General features: G+C 45.9%; 11 non-coding genes across 11 annotated transcripts; all 11 read left to right on the forward strand.

Moving 5' to 3' along the window:
* The first annotated feature begins 1163 nt into the window (after positions 1 to 1163).
* LOC130307470 (U2 spliceosomal RNA) lies at positions 1164 to 1354 on the forward strand. Its single transcript, XR_008856646.1, has one exon. It is a non-coding gene; the product is annotated as a U2 spliceosomal RNA (small nuclear RNA).
* Positions 1355 to 3440: 2086 nt separating this feature from the next.
* LOC130307471 (U2 spliceosomal RNA) lies at positions 3441 to 3631 on the forward strand. The gene has a single exon (XR_008856647.1). It is a non-coding gene; the product is annotated as a U2 spliceosomal RNA (small nuclear RNA).
* A 2074-nt stretch (positions 3632 to 5705) lies between these two features.
* On the forward strand, positions 5706 to 5896 carry LOC130307472 (U2 spliceosomal RNA). The gene has a single exon (XR_008856648.1). It is a non-coding gene; the product is annotated as a U2 spliceosomal RNA (small nuclear RNA).
* Positions 5897 to 7968: 2072 nt separating this feature from the next.
* Positions 7969 to 8159, forward strand: LOC130307473 (U2 spliceosomal RNA). Its single transcript, XR_008856649.1, has one exon. It is a non-coding gene; the product is annotated as a U2 spliceosomal RNA (small nuclear RNA).
* Positions 8160 to 10240: 2081 nt separating this feature from the next.
* Positions 10241 to 10431, forward strand: LOC130307474 (U2 spliceosomal RNA). The gene has a single exon (XR_008856650.1). It is a non-coding gene; the product is annotated as a U2 spliceosomal RNA (small nuclear RNA).
* A 2071-nt stretch (positions 10432 to 12502) lies between these two features.
* On the forward strand, positions 12503 to 12693 carry LOC130307476 (U2 spliceosomal RNA). Its single transcript, XR_008856653.1, has one exon. It is a non-coding gene; the product is annotated as a U2 spliceosomal RNA (small nuclear RNA).
* A 2094-nt stretch (positions 12694 to 14787) lies between these two features.
* On the forward strand, positions 14788 to 14978 carry LOC130307477 (U2 spliceosomal RNA). Its single transcript, XR_008856654.1, has one exon. It is a non-coding gene; the product is annotated as a U2 spliceosomal RNA (small nuclear RNA).
* A 2081-nt stretch (positions 14979 to 17059) lies between these two features.
* On the forward strand, positions 17060 to 17250 carry LOC130307478 (U2 spliceosomal RNA). Its single transcript, XR_008856655.1, has one exon. It is a non-coding gene; the product is annotated as a U2 spliceosomal RNA (small nuclear RNA).
* A 2082-nt stretch (positions 17251 to 19332) lies between these two features.
* LOC130307479 (U2 spliceosomal RNA) lies at positions 19333 to 19523 on the forward strand. The gene has a single exon (XR_008856656.1). It is a non-coding gene; the product is annotated as a U2 spliceosomal RNA (small nuclear RNA).
* Positions 19524 to 21606: 2083 nt separating this feature from the next.
* On the forward strand, positions 21607 to 21797 carry LOC130307480 (U2 spliceosomal RNA). The gene has a single exon (XR_008856658.1). It is a non-coding gene; the product is annotated as a U2 spliceosomal RNA (small nuclear RNA).
* Positions 21798 to 23867: 2070 nt separating this feature from the next.
* LOC130307491 (U2 spliceosomal RNA) lies at positions 23868 to 24058 on the forward strand. The gene has a single exon (XR_008856669.1). It is a non-coding gene; the product is annotated as a U2 spliceosomal RNA (small nuclear RNA).
* Positions 24059 to 26023: the final 1965 nt, after the last annotated feature.

Consider the following 26023-nt stretch of genomic DNA (forward strand, 5'->3'; position numbering starts at 1 on the left):
CGACAAATTCAGACAGGAAAAATCAGTATAAATCCTTAGAAAATTATCCCCCAGTGTCTCCATCTGCTGGCGGTATTGAATAAGCATTGCTGCACTGATGGGGTATGCATTAGACGAAAAAAAAGAAGAAAAAGAAGAATAATACGCCCAGAAAAGAGGCGAAAAGGAGAAAAACGTAAAAAAACGTGAAAAAAAAGTAAGAGGAAGAGAAGGGAAAAAAAGGTGGAAATGGGTTTAAAAGTGATTTCGGCGGAGAAATATATATATATATATATATATATATATATATACGCGCACACACACACATATATATAAACGTATTCTCCGTTGAGATATTGCAGCCGCTGCTGTGTCCAGGCCCAGGAGCCTTAGCACTGTGCTGTGATGTCACTCAATACCACTGACATCACTAGGTGTAAACAACATCTCTCCTTTGCTGTGTATGTGACTATGGAGCTGTTTGGTGATGTCGTCTATTATGGCCTTCATAGAAGCAACAGGAGATTGTTGCATCCATCTAGAACCCTCAGAACTACAGTGCTATGATGTCACTGACTTCCACAGGCCTTGCAGAGTGTAAACAACAACAACCCAGCTTTGTTGTGTATGTAACCATAGGGATTTGTGATGTCACCTAGAACCTTCACAGCAGCGACAGCTTTATGAGGAGCATCAGCACTGCTCTGCCTGAGCAGAACCATCACCGCCATAGGTTGTCAAATAACCCGGATTTAACCCACACAGGTAAGTCCAATGGGGTGCAGGCATGTCCTCTATGCTTACAGCTTCCCGTGGGTGTTGGTTTGATACCGTTTGGGGACAGCCAAGGAGGCATCTGCAGGCAACAAAGGTAGGTGTGTGCTTGTGTGTGTGTTTCCTATGCAGATCCTAAGCCCAGTGTCACATGCAAGTAGGAGGAGTAAGAAGGGTTCCTGGCAAATCCGGGTTATGGATTGCATTTAAAAAGGCCCCGTGGGAGTGCAATGGGCCCCTGTCTTGCTGCTTAGCAATAATGGTATGGGTTTAGGTTCTGCTGTGTGTACTGGTGGTTGACTGCCCCCCAGCCCAGAGTGTGCATGGAAAATTGTCTGGCAGCCTCCCTGACAGCAAGCAGTGATAGTGCCCATGAAGGGGACCTTGTTGGGCCCGCCCCTTTCACGGTTATCGCTTCTCGGCCTTTTGGCTAAGATCAAGTGTAGTATCTGTTCTTATCAGTTTAATATCTGATACGTCCCCTATCTGGGGACCATATATTAAATGGATTTTTGAGAACGGGGGCCGATTTCGAAGCTTGCTTCCGTCGCCCTATGCATTGACCCGATATGGCAGTATCTTCGGGTACAGTGCACCACCCCCTTACAGGGTTAAAAAGAAAGATTCCTACTTTCATTGCTACCTGCTTGCTGGCTAGCCAGCTAGCCAGCCCTGTGGGCCTTGCTGCTGCAGCCAAAAAACAAAAGGTGGTGCTGCTGCTGCTGCTTCTGCTGCTTCTGCTTGTGTCTGGCCGCTGTTGGAGCGTCCAGGCACAGGACTTCTGCTGCTGCTGACTAAATGGCCTCCTTAATTGGATCATTTGAGTAGCCAGCACACCTGTGCAGGTAGGGCATGACATGATAGGCAGCTGCCTTGATAGCGGGTGGGTGCTGAATGTTCCTAATTGACAAAATAAGATTAATGCTTATGAAGAAATATAAAATCTCATCCCTTCCCCAATATCGCGCCACACCCCTACCCCTTAATTCCCTGGTTGAACTTGATGGACATATGTCTTTTTTCGACCGTACTAACTATGTAACTATGTAACATAACATGGGGGGGGGGGGGGGGGTCTCCTGGCTGTTCACACAGGTGTGTCATTGCTGTACATTGACCATGCATTGCTTCTGTGGTATTGCAAAGGCAAAGACAAATGCTTCCAGCCATCCATTGCACTAATGGATTGGTCATCAGCTGGCTGTCTATGTCCCGCATCAATATAGACCAAAGTACAGAGGGTTAGGCTATGCTATTGTGCACCTACCTGATGCATCAGAAGGTGCGAGGCCCTTGCTAAATTCTGTGCACAGACTTTGAGATCTATACTTTAGACTGTATCTAAACCTGCTCCAACATGGACTGACATTCTGGCCTACTTTCAGCCGATGCGACTTGTCTGTCGCTGAACAGTCGCTTTTTATGTATTCAGCACCTATGTATAATGTTGTAAAAATGCTCTAGAAGCTAAAGTCGCAGAAATGTCACACATATTTGGCCTGCAACTTTCTGTGCGACAAATTCAGACAGGAAAAATCAGTATAAATCCTTAGAAAATTATCCCCCAGTGTCTCCATCTGCTGGCGGTATTGAATAAGCATTGCTGCACTGATGGGGTATGCATTAGACGAAAAAAAAGAAGAAAAAGAAGAATAATACGCCCAGAAAAGAGGCGAAAAGGAGAAAAACGTAAAAAAACGTGAAAAAAAAGTAAGAGGAAGAGAAGGGAAAAAAAGGTGGAAATGGGTTTAAAAGTGATTTCGGCGGAGAAATATATATATATATATATATATATATATATATATATATATATACGCGCACACACACACATATATATAAACGTATTCTCCGTTGAGATATTGCAGCCGCTGCTGTGTCCAGGCCCAGGAGCCTTAGCACTGTGCTGTGATGTCACTCAATACCACTGACATCACTAGGTGTAAACAACATCTCTCCTTTGCTGTGTATGTGACTATGGAGCTGTTTGGTGATGTCGTCTATTATGGCCTTCATAGAAGCAACAGGAGATTGTTGCATCCATCTAGAACCCTCAGAACTACAGTGCTATGATGTCACTGACTTCCACAGGCCTTGCAGAGTGTAAACAACAACAACCCAGCTTTGTTGTGTATGTAACCATAGGGATTTGTGATGTCACCTAGAACCTTCACAGCAGCGACAGCTTTATGAGGAGCATCAGCACTGCTCTGTCTGAGCAGAACCATCACCGCCATAGGTTGTCAAATAACCCGGATTTAACCCACACAGGTAAGTCCAATGGGGTGCAGGCATGTCCTCTATGCTTACAGCTTCCCGTGGGTGTTGGTTTGATACCGTTTGGGGACAGACAAGGAGGCATCTGCAGGCAACAAAGGTAGGTGTGTGCTTGTGTGTGTGTTTCCTATGCAGATCCTAAGCCCAGTGTCACATGCAAGTAGGAGGAGTAAGAAGGGTTCCTGGCAAATCCGGGTTATGGATTGCATTTAAAAAGGCCCCGTGGGAGTGCAATGGGCCCCTGTCTTGCTGCTTAGCAATAATGGTATGGGTTTAGGTTCTGCTGTGTGTACTGGTGGTTGACTGCCCCCCAGCCCAGAGTGTGCATGGAAAATTGTCTGGCAGCCTCCCTGACAGCAAGCAGTGATAGTGCCCATGAAGGGGACCTTGTTGGGCCCGCCCCTTTCACGGTTATCGCTTCTCGGCCTTTTGGCTAAGATCAAGTGTAGTATCTGTTCTTATCAGTTTAATATCTGATACGTCCCCTATCTGGGGACCATATATTAAATGGATTTTTGAGAACGGGGGCCGATTTCGAAGCTTGCTTCCGTCGCCCTATGCATTGACCCGATATGGCAGTATCTTCGGGTACAGTGCACCACCCCCTTACAGGGTTAAAAAGAAAGATTCCTACTTTCATTGCTACCTGCTTGCTGGCTAGCCAGCTAGCCAGCCCTGTGGGCCTTGCTGCTGCAGCCAAAAAACAAAAGGTGGTGCTGCTGCTGCTGCTTCTGCTGCTTCTGCTTGTGTCTGGCCGCTGTTGGAGCGTCCAGGCACAGGACTTCTGCTGCTGCTGACTAAATGGCCTCCTTAATTGGATCATTTGAGTAGCCAGCACACCTGTGCAGGTAGGGCATGACATGATAGGCAGCTGCCTTGATAGCGGGTGGGTGCTGAATGTTCCTAATTGACAAAATAAGATTAATGCTTATGAAGAAATATAAAATCTCATCCCTTCCCCAATATCGCGCCACACCCCTACCCCTTAATTCCCTGGTTGAACTTGATGGACATATGTCTTTTTTCGACCGTACTAACTATGTAACTATGTAACATAACATGGGGGGGGGGGTCTCCTGGCTGTTCACACAGGTGTGTCATTGCTGTACATTGACCATGCATTGCTTCTGTGGTATTGCAAAGGCAAAGACAAATGCTTCCAGCCATCCATTGCACTAATGGATTGGTCATCAGCTGGCTGTCTATGTCCCGCATCAATATAGACCAAAGTACAGAGGGTTAGGCTATGCTATTGTGCACCTACCTGATGCATCAGAAGGTGCGAGGCCCTTGCTAAATTCTGTGCACAGACTTTGAGATCTATACTTTAGACTGTATCTAAACCTGCTCCAACATGGACTGACATTCTGGCCTACTTTCAGCCGATGCGACTTGTCTGTCGCTGAACAGTCGCTTTTTATGTATTCAGCACCTATGTATAATGTTGTAAAAATGCTCTAGAAGCTAAAGTCGCAGAAATGTCACACATATTTGGCCTGCAACTTTCTGTGCGACAAATTCAGACAGGAAAAATCAGTATAAATCCTTAGAAAATTATCCCCCAGTGTCTCCATCTGCTGGCGGTATTGAATAAGCATTGCTGCACTGATGGGGTATGCATTAGACGAAAAAAAAGAAGAAAAAGAAGAATAATACGCCCAGAAAAGAGGCGAAAAGGAGAAAAACGTAAAAAAATGTGAAAAAAAAGTAAGAGGAAGAGAAGGGAAAAAAAGGTGGAAATGGGTTTAAAAGTGATTTCGGCGGAGAAATATATATATATATATATATATATATATATATATATACGCGCACACACACACATATATATAAACGTATTCTCCGTTGAGATATTGCAGCCGCTGCTGTGTCCAGGCCCAGGAGCCTTAGCACTGTGCTGTGATGTCACTCAATACCACTGACATCACTAGGTGTAAACAACATCTCTCCTTTGCTGTGTATGTGACTATGGAGCTGTTTGGTGATGTCGTCTATTATGGCCTTCATAGAAGCAACAGGAGATTGTTGCATCCATCTAGAACCCTCAGAACTACAGTGCTATGATGTCACTGACTTCCACAGGCCTTGCAGAGTGTAAACAACAACAACCCAGCTTTGTTGTGTATGTAACCATAGGGATTTGTGATGTCACCTAGAACCTTCACAGCAGCGACAGCTTTATGAGGAGCATCAGCACTGCTCTGCCTGAGCAGAACCATCACCGCCATAGGTTGTCAAATAACCCGGATTTAACCCACACAGGTAAGTCCAATGGGGTGCAGGCATGTCCTCTATGCTTACAGCTTCCCGTGGGTGTTGGTTTGATACCGTTTGGGGACAGCCAAGGAGGCATCTGCAGGCAACAAAGGTAGGTGTGTGCTTGTGTGTGTGTTTCCTATGCAGATCCTAAGCCCAGTGTCACATGCAAGTAGGAGGAGTAAGAAGGGTTCCTGGCAAATCCGGGTTATGGATTGCATTTAAAAAGGCCCCGTGGGAGTGCAATGGGCCCCTGTCTTGCTGCTTAGCAATAATGGTATGGGTTTAGGTTCTGCTGTGTGTACTGGTGGTTGACTGCCCCCCAGCCCAGAGTGTGCATGGAAAATTGTCTGGCAGCCTCCCTGACAGCAAGCAGTGATAGTGCCCATGAAGGGGACCTTGTTGGGCCCGCCCCTTTCACGGTTATCGCTTCTCGGCCTTTTGGCTAAGATCAAGTGTAGTATCTGTTCTTATCAGTTTAATATCTGATACGTCCCCTATCTGGGGACCATATATTAAATGGATTTTTGAGAACGGGGGCCGATTTCGAAGCTTGCTTCCGTCGCCCTATGCATTGACCCGATATGGCAGTATCTTCGGGTACAGTGCACCACCCCCTTACAGGGTTAAAAAGAAAGATTCCTACTTTCATTGCTACCTGCTTGCTGGCTAGCCAGCTAGCCAGCCCTGTGGGCCTTGCTGCTGCAGCCAAAAAACAAAAGGTGGTGCTGCTGCTGCTGCTTCTGCTGCTTCTGCTTGTGTCTGGCCGCTGTTGGAGCGTCCAGGCACAGGACTTCTGCTGCTGCTGACTAAATGGCCTCCTTAATTGGATCATTTGAGTAGCCAGCACACCTGTGCAGGTAGGGCATGACATGATAGGCAGCTGCCTTGATAGCGGGTGGGTGCTGAATGTTCCTAATTGACAAAATAAGATTAATGCTTATGAAGAAATATAAAATCTCATCCCTTCCCCAATATCGCGCCACACCCCTACCCCTTAATTCCCTGGTTGAACTTGATGGACATATGTCTTTTTTCGACCGTACTAACTATGTAACTATGTAACATAACATGGGGGGGTCTCCTGGCTGTTCACACAGGTGTGTCATTGCTGTACATTGACCATGCATTGCTTCTGTGGTATTGCAAAGGCAAAGACAAATGCTTCCAGCCATCCATTGCACTAATGGATTGGTCATCAGCTGGCTGTCTATGTCCCGCATCAATATAGACCAAAGTACAGAGGGTTAGGCTATGCTATTGTGCACCTACCTGATGCATCAGAAGGTGCGAGGCCCTTGCTAAATTCTGTGCACAGACTTTGAGATCTATACTTTAGACTGTATCTAAACCTGCTCCAACATGGACTGACATTCTGGCCTACTTTCAGCCGATGCGACTTGTCTGTCGCTGAACAGTCGCTTTTTATGTATTCAGCACCTATGTATAATGTTGTAAAAATGCTCTAGAAGCTAAAGTCGCAGAAATGTCACACATATTTGGCCTGCAACTTTCTGTGCGACAAATTCAGACAGGAAAAATCAGTATAAATCCTTAGAAAATTATCCCCCAGTGTCTCCATCTGCTGGCGGTATTGAATAAGCATTGCTGCACTGATGGGGTATGCATTAGACGAAAAAAAAGAAGAAAAAGAAGAATAATACGCCCAGAAAAGAGGCGAAAAGGAGAAAAACGTAAAAAAACGTGAAAAAAAAGTAAGAGGAAGAGAAGGGAAAAAAAGGTGGAAATGGGTTTAAAAGTGATTTCGGCGGAGAAATATATATATATATATATATATATATATATATATATATACGCGCACACACACACATATATATAAACGTATTCTCCGTTGAGATATTGCAGCCGCTGCTGTGTCCAGGCCCAGGAGCCTTAGCACTGTGCTGTGATGTCACTCAATACCACTGACATCACTAGGTGTAAACAACATCTCTCCTTTGCTGTGTATGTGACTATGGAGCTGTTTGGTGATGTCGTCTATTATGGCCTTCATAGAAGCAACAGGAGATTGTTGCATCCATCTAGAACCCTCAGAACTACAGTGCTATGATGTCACTGACTTCCACAGGCCTTGCAGAGTGTAAACAACAACAACCCAGCTTTGTTGTGTATGTAACCATAGGGATTTGTGATGTCACCTAGAACCTTCACAGCAGCGACAGCTTTATGAGGAGCATCAGCACTGCTCTGCCTGAGCAGAACCATCACCGCCATAGGTTGTCAAATAACCCGGATTTAACCCACACAGGTAAGTCCAATGGGGTGCAGGCATGTCCTCTATGCTTACAGCTTCCCGTGGGTGTTGGTTTGATACCGTTTGGGGACAGCCAAGGAGGCATCTGCAGGCAACAAAGGTAGGTGTGTGCTTGTGTGTGTGTTTCCTATGCAGATCCTAAGCCCAGTGTCACATGCAAGTAGGAGGAGTAAGAAGGGTTCCTGGCAAATCCGGGTTATGGATTGCATTTAAAAAGGCCCCGTGGGAGTGCAATGGGCCCCTGTCTTGCTGCTTAGCAATAATGGTATGGGTTTAGGTTCTGCTGTGTGTACTGGTGGTTGACTGCCCCCCAGCCCAGAGTGTGCATGGAAAATTGTCTGGCAGCCTCCCTGACAGCAAGCAGTGATAGTGCCCATGAAGGGGACCTTGTTGGGCCCGCCCCTTTCACGGTTATCGCTTCTCGGCCTTTTGGCTAAGATCAAGTGTAGTATCTGTTCTTATCAGTTTAATATCTGATACGTCCCCTATCTGGGGACCATATATTAAATGGATTTTTGAGAACGGGGGCCGATTTCGAAGCTTGCTTCCGTCGCCCTATGCATTGACCCGATATGGCAGTATCTTCGGGTACAGTGCACCACCCCCTTACAGGGTTAAAAAGAAAGATTCCTACTTTCATTGCTACCTGCTTGCTGGCTAGCCAGCTAGCCAGCCCTGTGGGCCTTGCTGCTGCAGCCAAAAAACAAAAGGTGGTGCTGCTGCTTCTGCTGCTTCTGCTTGTGTCTGGCCGCTGTTGGAGCGTCCAGGCACAGGACTTCTGCTGCTGCTGACTAAATGGCCTCCTTAATTGGATCATTTGAGTAGCCAGCACACCTGTGCAGGTAGGGCATGACATGATAGGCAGCTGCCTTGATAGCGGGTGGGTGCTGAATGTTCCTAATTGACAAAATAAGATTAATGCTTATGAAGAAATATAAAATCTCATCCCTTCCCCAATATCGCGCCACACCCCTACCCCTTAATTCCCTGGTTGAACTTGATGGACATATGTCTTTTTTCGACCGTACTAACTATGTAACTATGTAACATAACATGGGGGGGGGGGGTCTCCTGGCTGTTCACACAGGTGTGTCATTGCTGTACATTGACCATGCATTGCTTCTGTGGTATTGCAAAGGCAAAGACAAATGCTTCCAGCCATCCATTGCACTAATGGATTGGTCATCAGCTGGCTGTCTATGTCCCGCATCAATATAGACCAAAGTACAGAGGGTTAGGCTATGCTATTGTGCACCTACCTGATGCATCAGAAGGTGCGAGGCCCTTGCTAAATTCTGTGCACAGACTTTGAGATCTATACTTTAGACTGTATCTAAACCTGCTCCAACATGGACTGACATTCTGGCCTACTTTCAGCCGATGCGACTTGTCTGTCGCTGAACAGTCGCTTTTTATGTATTCAGCACCTATGTATAATGTTGTAAAAATGCTCTAGAAGCTAAAGTCGCAGAAATGTCACACATATTTGGCCTGCAACTTTCTGTGCGACAAATTCAGACAGGAAAAATCAGTATAAATCCTTAGAAAATTATCCCCCAGTGTCTCCATCTGCTGGCGGTATTGAATAAGCATTGCTGCACTGATGGGGTATGCATTAGACGAAAAAAAAGAAGAAAAAGAAGAATAATACGCCCAGAAAAGAGGCGAAAAGGAGAAAAACGTAAAAAAACGTGAAAAAAAAGTAAGAGGAAGAGAAGGGAAAAAAAGGTGGAAATGGGTTTAAAAGTGATTTCGGCGGAGAAATATATATATATATATATATATATATATATATATATATATATATATATACGCGCACACACACACATATATATAAACGTATTCTCCGTTGAGATATTGCAGCCGCTGCTGTGTCCAGGCCCAGGAGCCTTAGCACTGTGCTGTGATGTCACTCAATACCACTGACATCACTAGGTGTAAACAACATCTCTCCTTTGCTGTGTATGTGACTATGGAGCTGTTTGGTGATGTCGTCTATTATGGCCTTCATAGAAGCAACAGGAGATTGTTGCATCCATCTAGAACCCTCAGAACTACAGTGCTATGATGTCACTGACTTCCACAGGCCTTGCAGAGTGTAAACAACAACAACCCAGCTTTGTTGTGTATGTAACCATAGGGATTTGTGATGTCACCTAGAACCTTCACAGCAGCGACAGCTTTATGAGGAGCATCAGCACTGCTCTGCCTGAGCAGAACCATCACCGCCATAGGTTGTCAAATAACCCGGATTTAACCCACACAGGTAAGTCCAATGGGGTGCAGGCATGTCCTCTATGCTTACAGCTTCCCGTGGGTGTTGGTTTGATACCGTTTGGGGACAGCCAAGGAGGCATCTGCAGGCAACAAAGGTAGGTGTGTGCTTGTGTGTGTGTTTCCTATGCAGATCCTAAGCCCAGTGTCACATGCAAGTAGGAGGAGTAAGAAGGGTTCCTGGCAAATCCGGGTTATGGATTGCATTTAAAAAGGCCCCGTGGGAGTGCAATGGGCCCCTGTCTTGCTGCTTAGCAATAATGGTATGGGTTTAGGTTCTGCTGTGTGTACTGGTGGTTGACTGCCCCCCAGCCCAGAGTGTGCATGGAAAATTGTCTGGCAGCCTCCCTGACAGCAAGCAGTGATAGTGCCCATGAAGGGGACCTTGTTGGGCCCGCCCCTTTCACGGTTATCGCTTCTCGGCCTTTTGGCTAAGATCAAGTGTAGTATCTGTTCTTATCAGTTTAATATCTGATACGTCCCCTATCTGGGGACCATATATTAAATGGATTTTTGAGAACGGGGGCCGATTTCGAAGCTTGCTTCCGTCGCCCTATGCATTGACCCGATATGGCAGTATCTTCGGGTACAGTGCACCACCCCCTTACAGGGTTAAAAAGAAAGATTCCTACTTTCATTGCTACCTGCTTGCTGGCTAGCCAGCTAGCCAGCCCTGTGGGCCTTGCTGCTGCAGCCAAAAAACAAAAGGTGGTGCTGCTGCTGCTGCTTCTGCTGCTTCTGCTTGTGTCTGGCCGCTGTTGGAGCGTCCAGGCACAGGACTTCTGCTGCTGCTGACTAAATGGCCTCCTTAATTGGATCATTTGAGTAGCCAGCACACCTGTGCAGGTAGGGCATGACATGATAGGCAGCTGCCTTGATAGCGGGTGGGTGCTGAATGTTCCTAATTGACAAAATAAGATTAATGCTTATGAAGAAATATAAAATCTCATCCCTTCCCCAATATCGCGCCACACCCCTACCCCTTAATTCCCTGGTTGAACTTGATGGACATATGTCTTTTTTCGACCGTACTAACTATGTAACTATGTAACATAACATGGGGGGGGGGGGTCTCCTGGCTGTTCACACAGGTGTGTCATTGCTGTACATTGACCATGCATTGCTTCTGTGGTATTGCAAAGGCAAAGACAAATGCTTCCAGCCATCCATTGCACTAATGGATTGGTCATCAGCTGGCTGTCTATGTCCCGCATCAATATAGACCAAAGTACAGAGGGTTAGGCTATGCTATTGTGCACCTACCTGATGCATCAGAAGGTGCGAGGCCCTTGCTAAATTCTGTGCACAGACTTTGAGATCTATACTTTAGACTGTATCTAAACCTGCTCCAACATGGACTGACATTCTGGCCTACTTTCAGCCGATGCGACTTGTCTGTCGCTGAACAGTCGCTTTTTATGTATTCAACACCTATGTATAATGTTGTAAAAATGCTCTAGAAGCTAAAGTCGCAGAAATGTCACACATATTTGGCCTGCAACTTTCTGTGCGACAAATTCAGACAGGAAAAATCAGTATAAATCCTTAGAAAATTATCCCCCAGTGTCTCCATCTGCTGGCGGTATTGAATAAGCATTGCTGCACTGATGGGGTATGCATTAGACGAAAAAAAAGAAGAAAAAGAAGAATAATACGCCCAGAAAAGAGGCGAAAAGGAGAAAAACGTAAAAAAACGTGAAAAAAAAGTAAGAGGAAGAGAAGGGAAAAAAAGGTGGAAATGGGTTTAAAAGTGATTTCGGCGGAGAAATATATATATATATATATATATATATATATATACGCGCACACACACACATATATATAAACGTATTCTCCGTTGAGATATTGCAGCCGCTGCTGTGTCCAGGCCCAGGAGCCTTAGCACTGTGCTGTGATGTCACTCAATACCACTGACATCACTAGGTGTAAACAACATCTCTCCTTTGCTGTGTATGTGACTATGGAGCTGTTTGGTGATGTCGTCTATTATGGCCTTCATAGAAGCAACAGGAGATTGTTGCATCCATCTAGAACCCTCAGAACTACAGTGCTATGATGTCACTGACTTCCACAGGCCTTGCAGAGTGTAAACAACAACAACCCAGCTTTGTTGTGTATGTAACCATAGGGATTTGTGATGTCACCTAGAACCTTCACAGCAGCGACAGCTTTATGAGGAGCATCAGCACTGCTCTGCCTGAGCAGAACCATCACCGCCATAGGTTGTCAAATAACCCGGATTTAACCCACACAGGTAAGTCCAATGGGGTGCAGGCATGTCCTCTATGCTTACAGCTTCCCGTGGGTGTTGGTTTGATACCGTTTGGGGACAGCCAAGGAGGCATCTGCAGGCAACAAAGGTAGGTGTGTGCTTGTGTGTGTGTTTCCTATGCAGATCCTAAGCCCAGTGTCACATGCAAGTAGGAGGAGTAAGAAGGGTTCCTGGCAAATCCGGGTTATGGATTGCATTTAAAAAGGCCCCGTGGGAGTGCAATGGGCCCCTGTCTTGCTGCTTAGCAATAATGGTATGGGTTTAGGTTCTGCTGTGTGTACTGGTGGTTGACTGCCCCCCAGCCCAGAGTGTGCATGGAAAATTGTCTGGCAGCCTCCCTGACAGCAAGCAGTGATAGTGCCCATGAAGGGGACCTTGTTGGGCCCGCCCCTTTCACGGTTATCGCTTCTCGGCCTTTTGGCTAAGATCAAGTGTAGTATCTGTTCTTATCAGTTTAATATCTGATACGTCCCCTATCTGGGGACCATATATTAAATGGATTTTTGAGAACGGGGGCCGATTTCGAAGCTTGCTTCCGTCGCCCTATGCATTGACCCGATATGGCAGTATCTTCGGGTACAGTGCACCACCCCCTTACAGGGTTAAAAAGAAAGATTCCTACTTTCATTGCTACCTGCTTGCTGGCTAGCCAGCTAGCCAGCCCTGTGGGCCTTGCTGCTGCAGCCAAAAAACAAAAGGTGGTGCTGCTGCTGCTGCTTCTGCTGCTTCTGCTTGTGTCTGGCCGCTGTTGGAGCGTCCAGGCACAGGACTTCTGCTGCTGCTGACTAAATGGCCTCCTTAATTGGATCATTTGAGTAGCCAGCACACCTGTGCAGGTAGGGCATGACATGATAGGCAGCTGCCTTGATAGCGGGTGGGTGCTGAATGTTCCTAATTGACAAAATAAGATTAATGCTTATGAAGAAATATAAAATCTCATCCCTTCCCCAATATCGCGCCACACCCCTACCCCTTAATTCCCTGGTTGAACTTGATGGACATATGTCTTTTTTCGACCGTACTAACTATGTAACTATGTAACATAACATGGGGGGGGGGGGTCTCCTGGCTGTTCACACAGGTGTGTCATTGCTGTACATTGACCATGCATTGCTTCTGTGGTATTGCAAAGGCAAAGACAAATGCTTCCAGCCATCCATTGCACTAATGGATTGGTCATCAGCTGGCTGTCTATGTCCCGCATCAATATAGACCAAAGTACAGAGGGTTAGGCTATGCTATTGTGCACCTACCTGATGCATCAGAAGGTGCGAGGCCCTTGCTAAATTCTGTGCACAGACTTTGAGATCTATACTTTAGACTGTATCTAAACCTGCTCCAACATGGACTGACATTCTGGCCTACTTTCAGCCGATGCGACTTGTCTGTCGCTGAACAGTCGCTTTTTATGTATTCAGCACCTATGTATAATGTTGTAAAAATGCTCTAGAAGCTAAAGTCGCAGAAATGTCACACATATTTGGCCTGCAACTTTCTGTGCGACAAATTCAGACAGGAAAAATCAGTATAAATCCTTAGAAAATTATCCCCCAGTGTCTCCATCTGCTGGCGGTATTGAATAAGCATTGCTGCACTGATGGGGTATGCATTAGACGAAAAAAAAAGAAGAAAAAGAAGAATAATACGCCCAGAAAAGAGGCGAAAAGGAGAAAAACGTAAAAAAACGTGAAAAAAAAGTAAGAGGAAGAGAAGGGAAAAAAAGGTGGAAATGGGTTTAAAAGTGATTTCGGCGGAGAAATATATATATATATATATATATATATATATATATATATATATATATATATATATACGCGCACACACACACATATATATAAACGTATTCTCCGTTGAGATATTGCAGCCGCTGCTGTGTCCAGGCCCAGGAGCCTTAGCACTGTGCTGTGATGTCACTCAATACCACTGACATCACTAGGTGTAAACAACATCTCTCCTTTGCTGTGTATGTGACTATGGAGCTGTTTGGTGATGTCGTCTATTATGGCCTTCATAGAAGCAACAGGAGATTGTTGCATCCATCTAGAACCCTCAGAACTACAGTGCTATGATGTCACTGACTTCCACAGGCCTTGCAGAGTGTAAACAACAACAACCCAGCTTTGTTGTGTATGTAACCATAGGGATTTGTGATGTCACCTAGAACCTTCACAGCAGCGACAGCTTTATGAGGAGCATCAGCACTGCTCTGCCTGAGCAGAACCATCACCGCCATAGGTTGTCAAATAACCCGGATTTAACCCACACAGGTAAGTCCAATGGGGTGCAGGCATGTCCTCTATGCTTACAGCTTCCCGTGGGTGTTGGTTTGATACCGTTTGGGGACAGCCAAGGAGGCATCTGCAGGCAACAAAGGTAGGTGTGTGCTTGTGTGTGTGTTTCCTATGCAGATCCTAAGCCCAGTGTCACATGCAAGTAGGAGGAGTAAGAAGGGTTCCTGGCAAATCCGGGTTATGGATTGCATTTAAAAAGGCCCCGTGGGAGTGCAATGGGCCCCTGTCTTGCTGCTTAGCAATAATGGTATGGGTTTAGGTTCTGCTGTGTGTACTGGTGGTTGACTGCCCCCCAGCCCAGAGTGTGCATGGAAAATTGTCTGGCAGCCTCCCTGACAGCAAGCAGTGATAGTGCCCATGAAGGGGACCTTGTTGGGCCCGCCCCTTTCACGGTTATCGCTTCTCGGCCTTTTGGCTAAGATCAAGTGTAGTATCTGTTCTTATCAGTTTAATATCTGATACGTCCCCTATCTGGGGACCATATATTAAATGGATTTTTGAGAACGGGGGCCGATTTCGAAGCTTGCTTCCGTCGCCCTATGCATTGACCCGATATGGCAGTATCTTCGGGTACAGTGCACCACCCCCTTACAGGGTTAAAAAGAAAGATTCCTACTTTCATTGCTACCTGCTTGCTGGCTAGCCAGCTAGCCAGCCCTGTGGGCCTTGCTGCTGCAGCCAAAAAACAAAAGGTGGTGCTGCTGCTGCTGCTTCTGCTGCTTCTGCTTGTGTCTGGCCGCTGTTGGAGCGTCCAGGCACAGGACTTCTGCTGCTGCTGACTAAATGGCCTCCTTAATTGGATCATTTGAGTAGCCAGCACACCTGTGCAGGTAGGGCATGACATGATAGGCAGCTGCCTTGATAGCGGGTGGGTGCTGAATGTTCCTAATTGACAAAATAAGATTAATGCTTATGAAGAAATATAAAATCTCATCCCTTCCCCAATATCGCGCCACACCCCTACCCCTTAATTCCCTGGTTGAACTTGATGGACATATGTCTTTTTTCGACCGTACTAACTATGTAACTATGTAACATAACATGGGGGGGGGGGGTCTCCTGGCTGTTCACACAGGTGTGTCATTGCTGTACATTGACCATGCATTGCTTCTGTGGTATTGCAAAGGCAAAGACAAATGCTTCCAGCCATCCATTGCACTAATGGATTGGTCATCAGCTGGCTGTCTATGTCCCGCATCAATATAGACCAAAGTACAGAGGGTTAGGCTATGCTATTGTGCACCTACCTGATGCATCAGAAGGTGCAAGGCCCTTGCTAAATTCTGTGCACAGACTTTGAGATCTATACTTTAGACTGTATCTAAACCTGCTCCAACATGGACTGACATTCTGGCCTACTTTCAGCCGATGCGACTTGTCTGTCGCTGAACAGTCGCTTTTTATGTATTCAGCACCTATGTATAATGTTGTAAAAATGCTCTAGAAGCTAAAGTCGCAGAAATGTCACACATATTTGGCCTGCAACTTTCTGTGCGACAAATTCAGACAGGAAAAATCAGTATAAATCCTTAGAAAATTATCCCCCAGTGTCTCCATCTGCTGGCGGTATTGAATAAGCATTGCTGCACTGATGGGGTATGCATTAGACGAAAAAAAAGAAGAAAAAGAAGAATAATACGCCCAGAAAAGAGGCGAAAAGGAGAAAAACGTAAAAAAACGTGAAAAAAAAGTAAGAGGAAGAGAAGGGAAAAAAAGGTGGAAATGGGTTTAAAAGTGATTTCGGCGGAGAAATATATATATATATATATATATATATATATATATATATATATACGCGCACACACACACATATATATAAACGTATTCTCCGTTGAGATATTGCAGCCGCTGCTGTGTCCAGGCCCAGGAGCCTTAGCACTGTGCTGTGATGTCACTCAATACCACTGACATCACTAGGTGTAAACAACATCTCTCCTTTGCTGTGTATGTGACTATGGAGCTGTTTGGTGATGTCGTCTATTATGGCCTTCATAGAAGCAACAGGAGATTGTTGCATCCATCTAGAACCCTCAGAACTACAGTGCTATGATGTCACTGACTTCCACAGGCCTTGCAGAGTGTAAACAACAACAACCCAGCTTTGTTGTGTATGTAACCATAGGGATTTGTGATGTCACCTAGAACCTTCACAGCAGCGACAGCTTTATGAGGAGCATCAGCACTGCTCTGCCTGAGCAGAACCATCACCGCCATAGGTTGTCAAATAACCCGGATTTAACCCACACAGGTAAGTCCAATGGGGTGCAGGCATGTCCTCTATGCTTACAGCTTCCCGTGGGTGTTGGTTTGATACCGTTTGGGGACAGCCAAGGAGGCATCTGCAGGCAACAAAGGTAGGTGTGTGCTTGTGTGTGTGTTTCCTATGCAGATCCTAAGCCCAGTGTCACATGCAAGTAGGAGGAGTAAGAAGGGTTCCTGGCAAATCCGGGTTATGGATTGCATTTAAAAAGGCCCCGTGGGAGTGCAATGGGCCCCTGTCTTGCTGCTTAGCAATAATGGTATGGGTTTAGGTTCTGCTGTGTGTACTGGTGGTTGACTGCCCCCCAGCCCAGAGTGTGCATGGAAAATTGTCTGGCAGCCTCCCTGACAGCAAGCAGTGATAGTGCCCATGAAGGGGACCTTGTTGGGCCCGCCCCTTTCACGGTTATCGCTTCTCGGCCTTTTGGCTAAGATCAAGTGTAGTATCTGTTCTTATCAGTTTAATATCTGATACGTCCCCTATCTGGGGACCATATATTAAATGGATTTTTGAGAACGGGGGCCGATTTCGAAGCTTGCTTCCGTCGCCCTATGCATTGACCCGATATGGCAGTATCTTCGGGTACAGTGCACCACCCCCTTACAGGGTTAAAAAGAAAGATTCCTACTTTCATTGCTACCTGCTTGCTGGCTAGCCAGCTAGCCAGCCCTGTGGGCCTTGCTGCTGCAGCCAAAAAACAAAAGGTGGTGCTGCTGCTGCTGCTTCTGCTGCTTCTGCTTGTGTCTGGCCGCTGTTGGAGCGTCCAGGCACAGGACTTCTGCTGCTGCTGACTAAATGGCCTCCTTAATTGGATCATTTGAGTAGCCAGCACACCTGTGCAGGTAGGGCATGACATGATAGGCAGCTGCCTTGATAGCGGGTGGGTGCTGAATGTTCCTAATTGACAAAATAAGATTAATGCTTATGAAGAAATATAAAATCTCATCCCTTCCCCAATATCGCGCCACACCCCTACCCCTTAATTCCCTGGTTGAACTTGATGGACATATGTCTTTTTTCGACCGTACTAACTATGTAACTATGTAACATAACATGGGGGGGGGGGGGTCTCCTGGCTGTTCACACAGGTGTGTCATTGCTGTACATTGACCATGCATTGCTTCTGTGGTATTGCAAAGGCAAAGACAAATGCTTCCAGCCATCCATTGCACTAATGGATTGGTCATCAGCTGGCTGTCTATGTCCCGCATCAATATAGACCAAAGTACAGAGGGTTAGGCTATGCTATTGTGCACCTACCTGATGCATCAGAAGGTGCAAGGCCCTTGCTAAATTCTGTGCACAGACTTTGAGATCTATACTTTAGACTGTATCTAAACCTGCTCCAACATGGACTGACATTCTGGCCTACTTTCAGCCGATGCGACTTGTCTGTCGCTGAACAGTCGCTTTTTATGTATTCAGCACCTATGTATAATGTTGTAAAAATGCTCTAGAAGCTAAAGTCGCAGAAATGTCACACATATTTGGCCTGCAACTTTCTGTGCGACAAATTCAGACAGGAAAAATCAGTATAAATCCTTAGAAAATTATCCCCCAGTGTCTCCATCTGCTGGCGGTATTGAATAAGCATTGCTGCACTGATGGGGTATGCATTAGACGAAAAAAAAGAAGAAAAAGAAGAATAATACGCCCAGAAAAGAGGCGAAAAGGAGAAAAACGTAAAAAAACGTGAAAAAAAAGTAAGAGGAAGAGAAGGGAAAAAAAGGTGGAAATGGGTTTAAAAGTGATTTCGGCGGAGAAATATATATATATATATATATATATATATATATATATATATATACGCGCACACACACACATATATATAAACGTATTCTCCGTTGAGATATTGCAGCCGCTGCTGTGTCCAGGCCCAGGAGCCTTAGCACTGTGCTGTGATGTCACTCAATACCACTGACATCACTAGGTGTAAACAACATCTCTCCTTTGCTGTGTATGTGACTATGGAGCTGTTTGGTGATGTCGTCTATTATGGCCTTCATAGAAGCAACAGGAGATTGTTGCATCCATCTAGAACCCTCAGAACTACAGTGCTATGATGTCACTGACTTCCACAGGCCTTGCAGAGTGTAAACAACAACAACCCAGCTTTGTTGTGTATGTAACCATAGGGATTTGTGATGTCACCTAGAACCTTCACAGCAGCGACAGCTTTATGAGGAGCATCAGCACTGCTCTGCCTGAGCAGAACCATCACCGCCATAGGTTGTCAAATAACCCGGATTTAACCCACACAGGTAAGTCCAATGGGGTGCAGGCATGTCCTCTATGCTTACAGCTTCCCGTGGGTGTTGGTTTGATACCGTTTGGGGACAGCCAAGGAGGCATCTGCAGGCAACAAAGGTAGGTGTGTGCTTGTGTGTGTGTTTCCTATGCAGATCCTAAGCCCAGTGTCACATGCAAGTAGGAGGAGTAAGAAGGGTTCCTGGCAAATCCGGGTTATGGATTGCATTTAAAAAGGCCCCGTGGGAGTGCAATGGGCCCCTGTCTTGCTGCTTAGCAATAATGGTATGGGTTTAGGTTCTGCTGTGTGTACTGGTGGTTGACTGCCCCCCAGCCCAGAGTGTGCATGGAAAATTGTCTGGCAGCCTCCCTGACAGCAAGCAGTGATAGTGCCCATGAAGGGGACCTTGTTGGGCCCGCCCCTTTCACGGTTATCGCTTCTCGGCCTTTTGGCTAAGATCAAGTGTAGTATCTGTTCTTATCAGTTTAATATCTGATACGTCCCCTATCTGGGGACCATATATTAAATGGATTTTTGAGAACGGGGGCCGATTTCGAAGCTTGCTTCCGTCGCCCTATGCATTGACCCGATATGGCAGTATCTTCGGGTACAGTGCACCACCCCCTTACAGGGTTAAAAAGAAAGATTCCTACTTTCATTGCTACCTGCTTGCTGGCTAGCCAGCTAGCCAGCCCTGTGGGCCTTGCTGCTGCAGCCAAAAAACAAAAGGTGGTGCTGCTGCTGCTGCTTCTGCTGCTTCTGCTTGTGTCTGGCCGCTGTTGGAGCGTCCAGGCACAGGACTTCTGCTGCTGCTGACTAAATGGCCTCCTTAATTGGATCATTTGAGTAGCCAGCACACCTGTGCAGGTAGGGCATGACATGATAGGCAGCTGCCTTGATAGCGGGTGGGTGCTGAATGTTCCTAATTGACAAAATAAGATTAATGCTTATGAAGAAATATAAAATCTCATCCCTTCCCCAATATCGCGCCACACCCCTACCCCTTAATTCCCTGGTTGAACTTGATGGACATATGTCTTTTTTCGACCGTACTAACTATGTAACTATGTAACATAACATGGGGGGGGGGGGTCTCCTGGCTGTTCACACAGGTGTGTCATTGCTGTACATTGACCATGCATTGCTTCTGTGGTATTGCAAAGGCAAAGACAAATGCTTCCAGCCATCCATTGCACTAATGGATTGGTCATCAGCTGGCTGTCTATGTCCCGCATCAATATAGACCAAAGTACAGAGGGTTAGGCTATGCTATTGTGCACCTACCTGATGCATCAGAAGGTGCGAGGCCCTTGCTAAATTCTGTGCACAGACTTTGAGATCTATACTTTAGACTGTATCTAAACCTGCTCCAACATGGACTGACATTCTGGCCTACTTTCAGCCGATGCGACTTGTCTGTCGCTGAACAGTCGCTTTTTATGTATTCAGCACCTATGTATAATGTTGTAAAAATGCTCTAGAAGCTAAAGTCGCAGAAATGTCACACATATTTGGCCTGCAACTTTCTGTGCGACAAATTCAGACAGGAAAAATCAGTATAAATCCTTAGAAAATTATCCCCCAGTGTCTCCATCTGCTGGCGGTATTGAATAAGCATTGCTGCACTGATGGGGTATGCATTAGACGAAAAAAAAGAAGAAAAAGAAGAATAATACGCCCAGAAAAGAGGCGAAAAGGAGAAAAACGTAAAAAAACGTGAAAAAAAAGTAAGAGGAAGAGAAGGGAAAAAAAGGTGGAAATGGGTTTAAAAGTGATTTCGGCGGAGAAATATATATATATATATATATATATATATATATATATATATATATACGCGCACACACACACATATATATAAACGTATTCTCCGTTGAGATATTGCAGCCGCTGCTGTGTCCAGGCCCAGGAGCCTTAGCACTGTGCTGTGATGTCACTCAATACCACTGACATCACTAGGTGTAAACAACATCTCTCCTTTGCTGTGTATGTGACTATGGAGCTGTTTGGTGATGTCGTCTATTATGGCCTTCATAGAAGCAACAGGAGATTGTTGCATCCATCTAGAACCCTCAGAACTACAGTGCTATGATGTCACTGACTTCCACAGGCCTTGCAGAGTGTAAACAACAACAACCCAGCTTTGTTGTGTATGTAACCATAGGGATTTGTGATGTCACCTAGAACCTTCACAGCAGCGACAGCTTTATGAGGAGCATCAGCACTGCTCTGCCTGAGCAGAACCATCACCGCCATAGGTTGTCAAATAACCCGGATTTAACCCACACAGGTAAGTCCAATGGGGTGCAGGCATGTCCTCTATGCTTACAGCTTCCCGTGGGTGTTGGTTTGATACCGTTTGGGGACAGCCAAGGAGGCATCTGCAGGCAACAAAGGTAGGTGTGTGCTTGTGTGTGTGTTTCCTATGCAGATCCTAAGCCCAGTGTCACATGCAAGTAGGAGGAGTAAGAAGGGTTCCTGGCAAATCCGGGTTATGGATTGCATTTAAAAAGGCCCCGTGGGAGTGCAATGGGCCCCTGTCTTGCTGCTTAGCAATAATGGTATGGGTTTAGGTTCTGCTGTGTGTACTGGTGGTTGACTGCCCCCCAGCCCAGAGTGTGCATGGAAAATTGTCTGGCAGCCTCCCTGACAGCAAGCAGTGATAGTGCCCATGAAGGGGACCTTGTTGGGCCCGCCCCTTTCACGGTTATCGCTTCTCGGCCTTTTGGCTAAGATCAAGTGTAGTATCTGTTCTTATCAGTTTAATATCTGATACGTCCCCTATCTGGGGACCATATATTAAATGGATTTTTGAGAACGGGGGCCGATTTCGAAGCTTGCTTCCGTCGCCCTATGCATTGACCCGATATGGCAGTATCTTCGGGTACAGTGCACCACCCCCTTACAGGGTTAAAAAGAAAGATTCCTACTTTCATTGCTACCTGCTTGCTGGCTAGCCAGCTAGCCAGCCCTGTGGGCCTTGCTGCTGCAGCCAAAAAACAAAAGGTGGTGCTGCTGCTGCTGCTTCTGCTGCTTCTGCTTGTGTCTGGCCGCTGTTGGAGCGTCCAGGCACAGGACTTCTGCTGCTGCTGACTAAATGGCCTCCTTAATTGGATCATTTGAGTAGCCAGCACACCTGTGCAGGTAGGGCATGACATGATAGGCAGCTGCCTTGATAGCGGGTGGGTGCTGAATGTTCCTAATTGACAAAATAAGATTAATGCTTATGAAGAAATATAAAATCTCATCCCTTCCCCAATATCGCGCCACACCCCTACCCCTTAATTCCCTGGTTGAACTTGATGGACATATGTCTTTTTTCGACCGTACTAACTATGTAACTATGTAACATAACATGGGGGGGGGGGGGTCTCCTGGCTGTTCACACAGGTGTGTCATTGCTGTACATTGACCATGCATTGCTTCTGTGGTATTGCAAAGGCAAAGACAAATGCTTCCAGCCATCCATTGCACTAATGGATTGGTCATCAGCTGGCTGTCTATGTCCCGCATCAATATAGACCAAAGTACAGAGGGTTAGGCTATGCTATTGTGCACCTACCTGATGCATCAGAAGGTGCAAGGCCCTTGCTAAATTCTGTGCACAGACTTTGAGATCTATACTTTAGACTGTATCTAAACCTGCTCCAACATGGACTGACATTCTGGCCTACTTTCAGCCGATGCGACTTGTCTGTCGCTGAACAGTCGCTTTTTATGTATTCAGCACCTATGTATAATGTTGTAAAAATGCTCTAGAAGCTAAAGTCGCAGAAATGTCACACATATTTGGCCTGCAACTTTCTGTGCGACAAATTCAGACAGGAAAAATCAGTATAAATCCTTAGAAAATTATCCCCCAGTGTCTCCATCTGCTGGCGGTATTGAATAAGCATTGCTGCACTGATGGGGTATGCATTAGACGAAAAAAAAGAAGAAAAAGAAGAATAATACGCCCAGAAAAGAGGCGAAAAGGAGAAAAACGTAAAAAAACGTGAAAAAAAAGTAAGAGGAAGAGAAGGGAAAAAAAGGTGGAAATGGGTTTAAAAGTGATTTCGGCGGAGAAATATATATATATATATATATATATATATATACGCGCACACACACACATATATATAAACGTATTCTCCGTTGAGATATTGCAGCCGCTGCTGTGTCCAGGCCCAGGAGCCTTAGCACTGTGCTGTGATGTCACTCAATACCACTGACATCACTAGGTGTAAACAACATCTCTCCTTTGCTGTGTATGTGACTATGGAGCTGTTTGGTGATGTCGTCTATTATGGCCTTCATAGAAGCAACAGGAGATTGTTGCATCCATCTAGAACCCTCAGAACTACAGTGCTATGATGTCACTGACTTCCACAGGCCTTGCAGAGTGTAAACAACAACAACCCAGCTTTGTTGTGTATGTAACCATAGGGATTTGTGATGTCACCTAGAACCTTCACAGCAGCGACAGCTTTATGAGGAGCATCAGCACTGCTCTGCCTGAGCAGAACCATCACCGCCATAGGTTGTCAAATAACCCGGATTTAACCCACACAGGTAAGTCCAATGGGGTGCAGGCATGTCCTCTATGCTTACAGCTTCCCGTGGGTGTTGGTTTGATACCGTTTGGGGACAGCCAAGGAGGCATCTGCAGGCAACAAAGGTAGGTGTGTGCTTGTGTGTGTGTTTCCTATGCAGATCCTAAGCCCAGTGTCACATGCAAGTAGGAGGAGTAAGAAGGGTTCCTGGCAAATCCGGGTTATGGATTGCATTTAAAAAGGCCCCGTGGGAGTGCAATGGGCCCCTGTCTTGCTGCTTAGCAATAATGGTATGGGTTTAGGTTCTGCTGTGTGTACTGGTGGTTGACTGCCCCCCAGCCCAGAGTGTGCATGGAAAATTGTCTGGCAGCCTCCCTGACAGCAAGCAGTGATAGTGCCCATGAAGGGGACCTTGTTGGGCCCGCCCCTTTCACGGTTATCGCTTCTCGGCCTTTTGGCTAAGATCAAGTGTAGTATCTGTTCTTATCAGTTTAATATCTGATACGTCCCCTATGTGGGGACCATATATTAAATGGATTTTTGAGAACGGGGGCCGATTTCGAAGCTTGCTTCCGTCGCCCTATGCATTGACCCGATATGGCAGTATCTTCGGGTACAGTGCACCACCCCCTTACAGGGTTAAAAAGAAAGATTCCTACTTTCATTGCTACCTGCTTGCTGGCTAGCCAGCTAGCCAGCCCTGTGGGCCTTGCTGCTGCAGCCAAAAAACAAAAGGTGGTGCTGCTGCTGCTGCTTCTGCTGCTTCTGCTTGTGTCTGGCCGCTGTTGGAGCGTCCAGGCACAGGACTTCTGCTGCTGCTGACTAAATGGCCTCCTTAATTGGATCATTTGAGTAGCCAGCACACCTGTGCAGGTAGGGCATGACATGATAGGCAGCTGCCTTGATAGCGGGTGGGTGCTGAATGTTCCTAATTGACAAAATAAGATTAATGCTTATGAAGAAATATAAAATCTCATCCCTTCCCCAATATCGCGCCACACCCCTACCCCTTAATTCCCTGGTTGAACTTGATGGACATATGTCTTTTTTCGACCGTACTAACTATGTAACTATGTAACATAACATGGGGGGGGGGGGTCTCCTGGCTGTTCACACAGGTGTGTCATTGCTGTACATTGACCATGCATTGCTTCTGTGGTATTGCAAAGGCAAAGACAAATGCTTCCAGCCATCCATTGCACTAATGGATTGGTCATCAGCTGGCTGTCTATGTCCCGCATCAATATAGACCAAAGTACAGAGGGTTAGGCTATGCTATTGTGCACCTACCTGATGCATCAGAAGGTGCGAGGCCCTTGCTAAATTCTGTGCACAGACTTTGAGATCTATACTTTAGACTGTATCTAAACCTGCTCCAACATGGACTGACATTCTGGCCTACTTTCAGCCGATGCGACTTGTCTGTCGCTGAACAGTCGCTTTTTATGTATTCAGCACCTATGTATAATGTTGTAAAAATGCTCTAGAAGCTAAAGTCGCAGAAATGTCACACATATTTGGCCTGCAACTTTCTGTGCGACAAATTCAGACAGGAAAAATCAGTATAAATCCTTAGAAAATTATCCCCCAGTGTCTCCATCTGCTGGCGGTATTGAATAAGCATTGCTGCACTGATGGGGTATGCATTAGACGAAAAAAAAGAAGAAAAAGAAGAATAATACGCCCAGAAAAGAGGCGAAAAGGAGAAAAACGTAAAAAAACGTGAAAAAAAAGTAAGAGGAAGAGAAGGGAAAAAAAGGTGGAAATGGGTTTAAAAGTGATTTCGGCGGAGAAATATATATATATATATATATATATATATATATATATATATATACGCGCACACACACACATATATATAAACGTATTCTCCGTTGAGATATTGCAGCCGCTGCTGTGTCCAGGCCCAGGAGCCTTAGCACTGTGCTGTGATGTCACTCAATACCACTGACATCACTAGGTGTAAACAACATCTCTCCTTTGCTGTGTATGTGACTATGGAGCTGTTTGGTGATGTCGTCTATTATGGCCTTCATAGAAGCAACAGGAGATTGTTGCATCCATCTAGAACCCTCAGAACTACAGTGCTATGATGTCACTGACTTCCACAGGCCTTGCAGAGTGTAAACAACAACAACCCAGCTTTGTTGTGTATGTAACCATAGGGATTTGTGATGTCACCTAGAACCTTCACAGCAGCGACAGCTTTATGAGGAGCATCAGCACTGCTCTGCCTGAGCAGAACCATCACCGCCATAGGTTGTCAAATAACCCGGATTTAACCCACACAGGTAAGTCCAATGGGGTGCAGGCATGTCCTCTATGCTTACAGCTTCCCGTGGGTGTTGGTTTGATACCGTTTGGGGACAGCCAAGGAGGCATCTGCAGGCAACAAAGGTAGGTGTGTGCTTGTGTGTGTGTTTCCTATGCAGATCCTAAGCCCAGTGTCACATGCAAGTAGGAGGAGTAAGAAGGGTTCCTGGCAAATCCGGGTTATGGATTGCATTTAAAAAGGCCCCGTGGGAGTGCAATGGGCCCCTGTCTTGCTGCTTAGCAATAATGGTATGGGTTTAGGTTCTGCTGTGTGTACTGGT

The sequence above is a fragment of the Hyla sarda genome, unplaced genomic scaffold (assembly GCF_029499605.1).
Source record: "Hyla sarda isolate aHylSar1 unplaced genomic scaffold, aHylSar1.hap1 scaffold_1426, whole genome shotgun sequence".
Taxonomy (NCBI): domain Eukaryota; kingdom Metazoa; phylum Chordata; class Amphibia; order Anura; family Hylidae; genus Hyla; species Hyla sarda.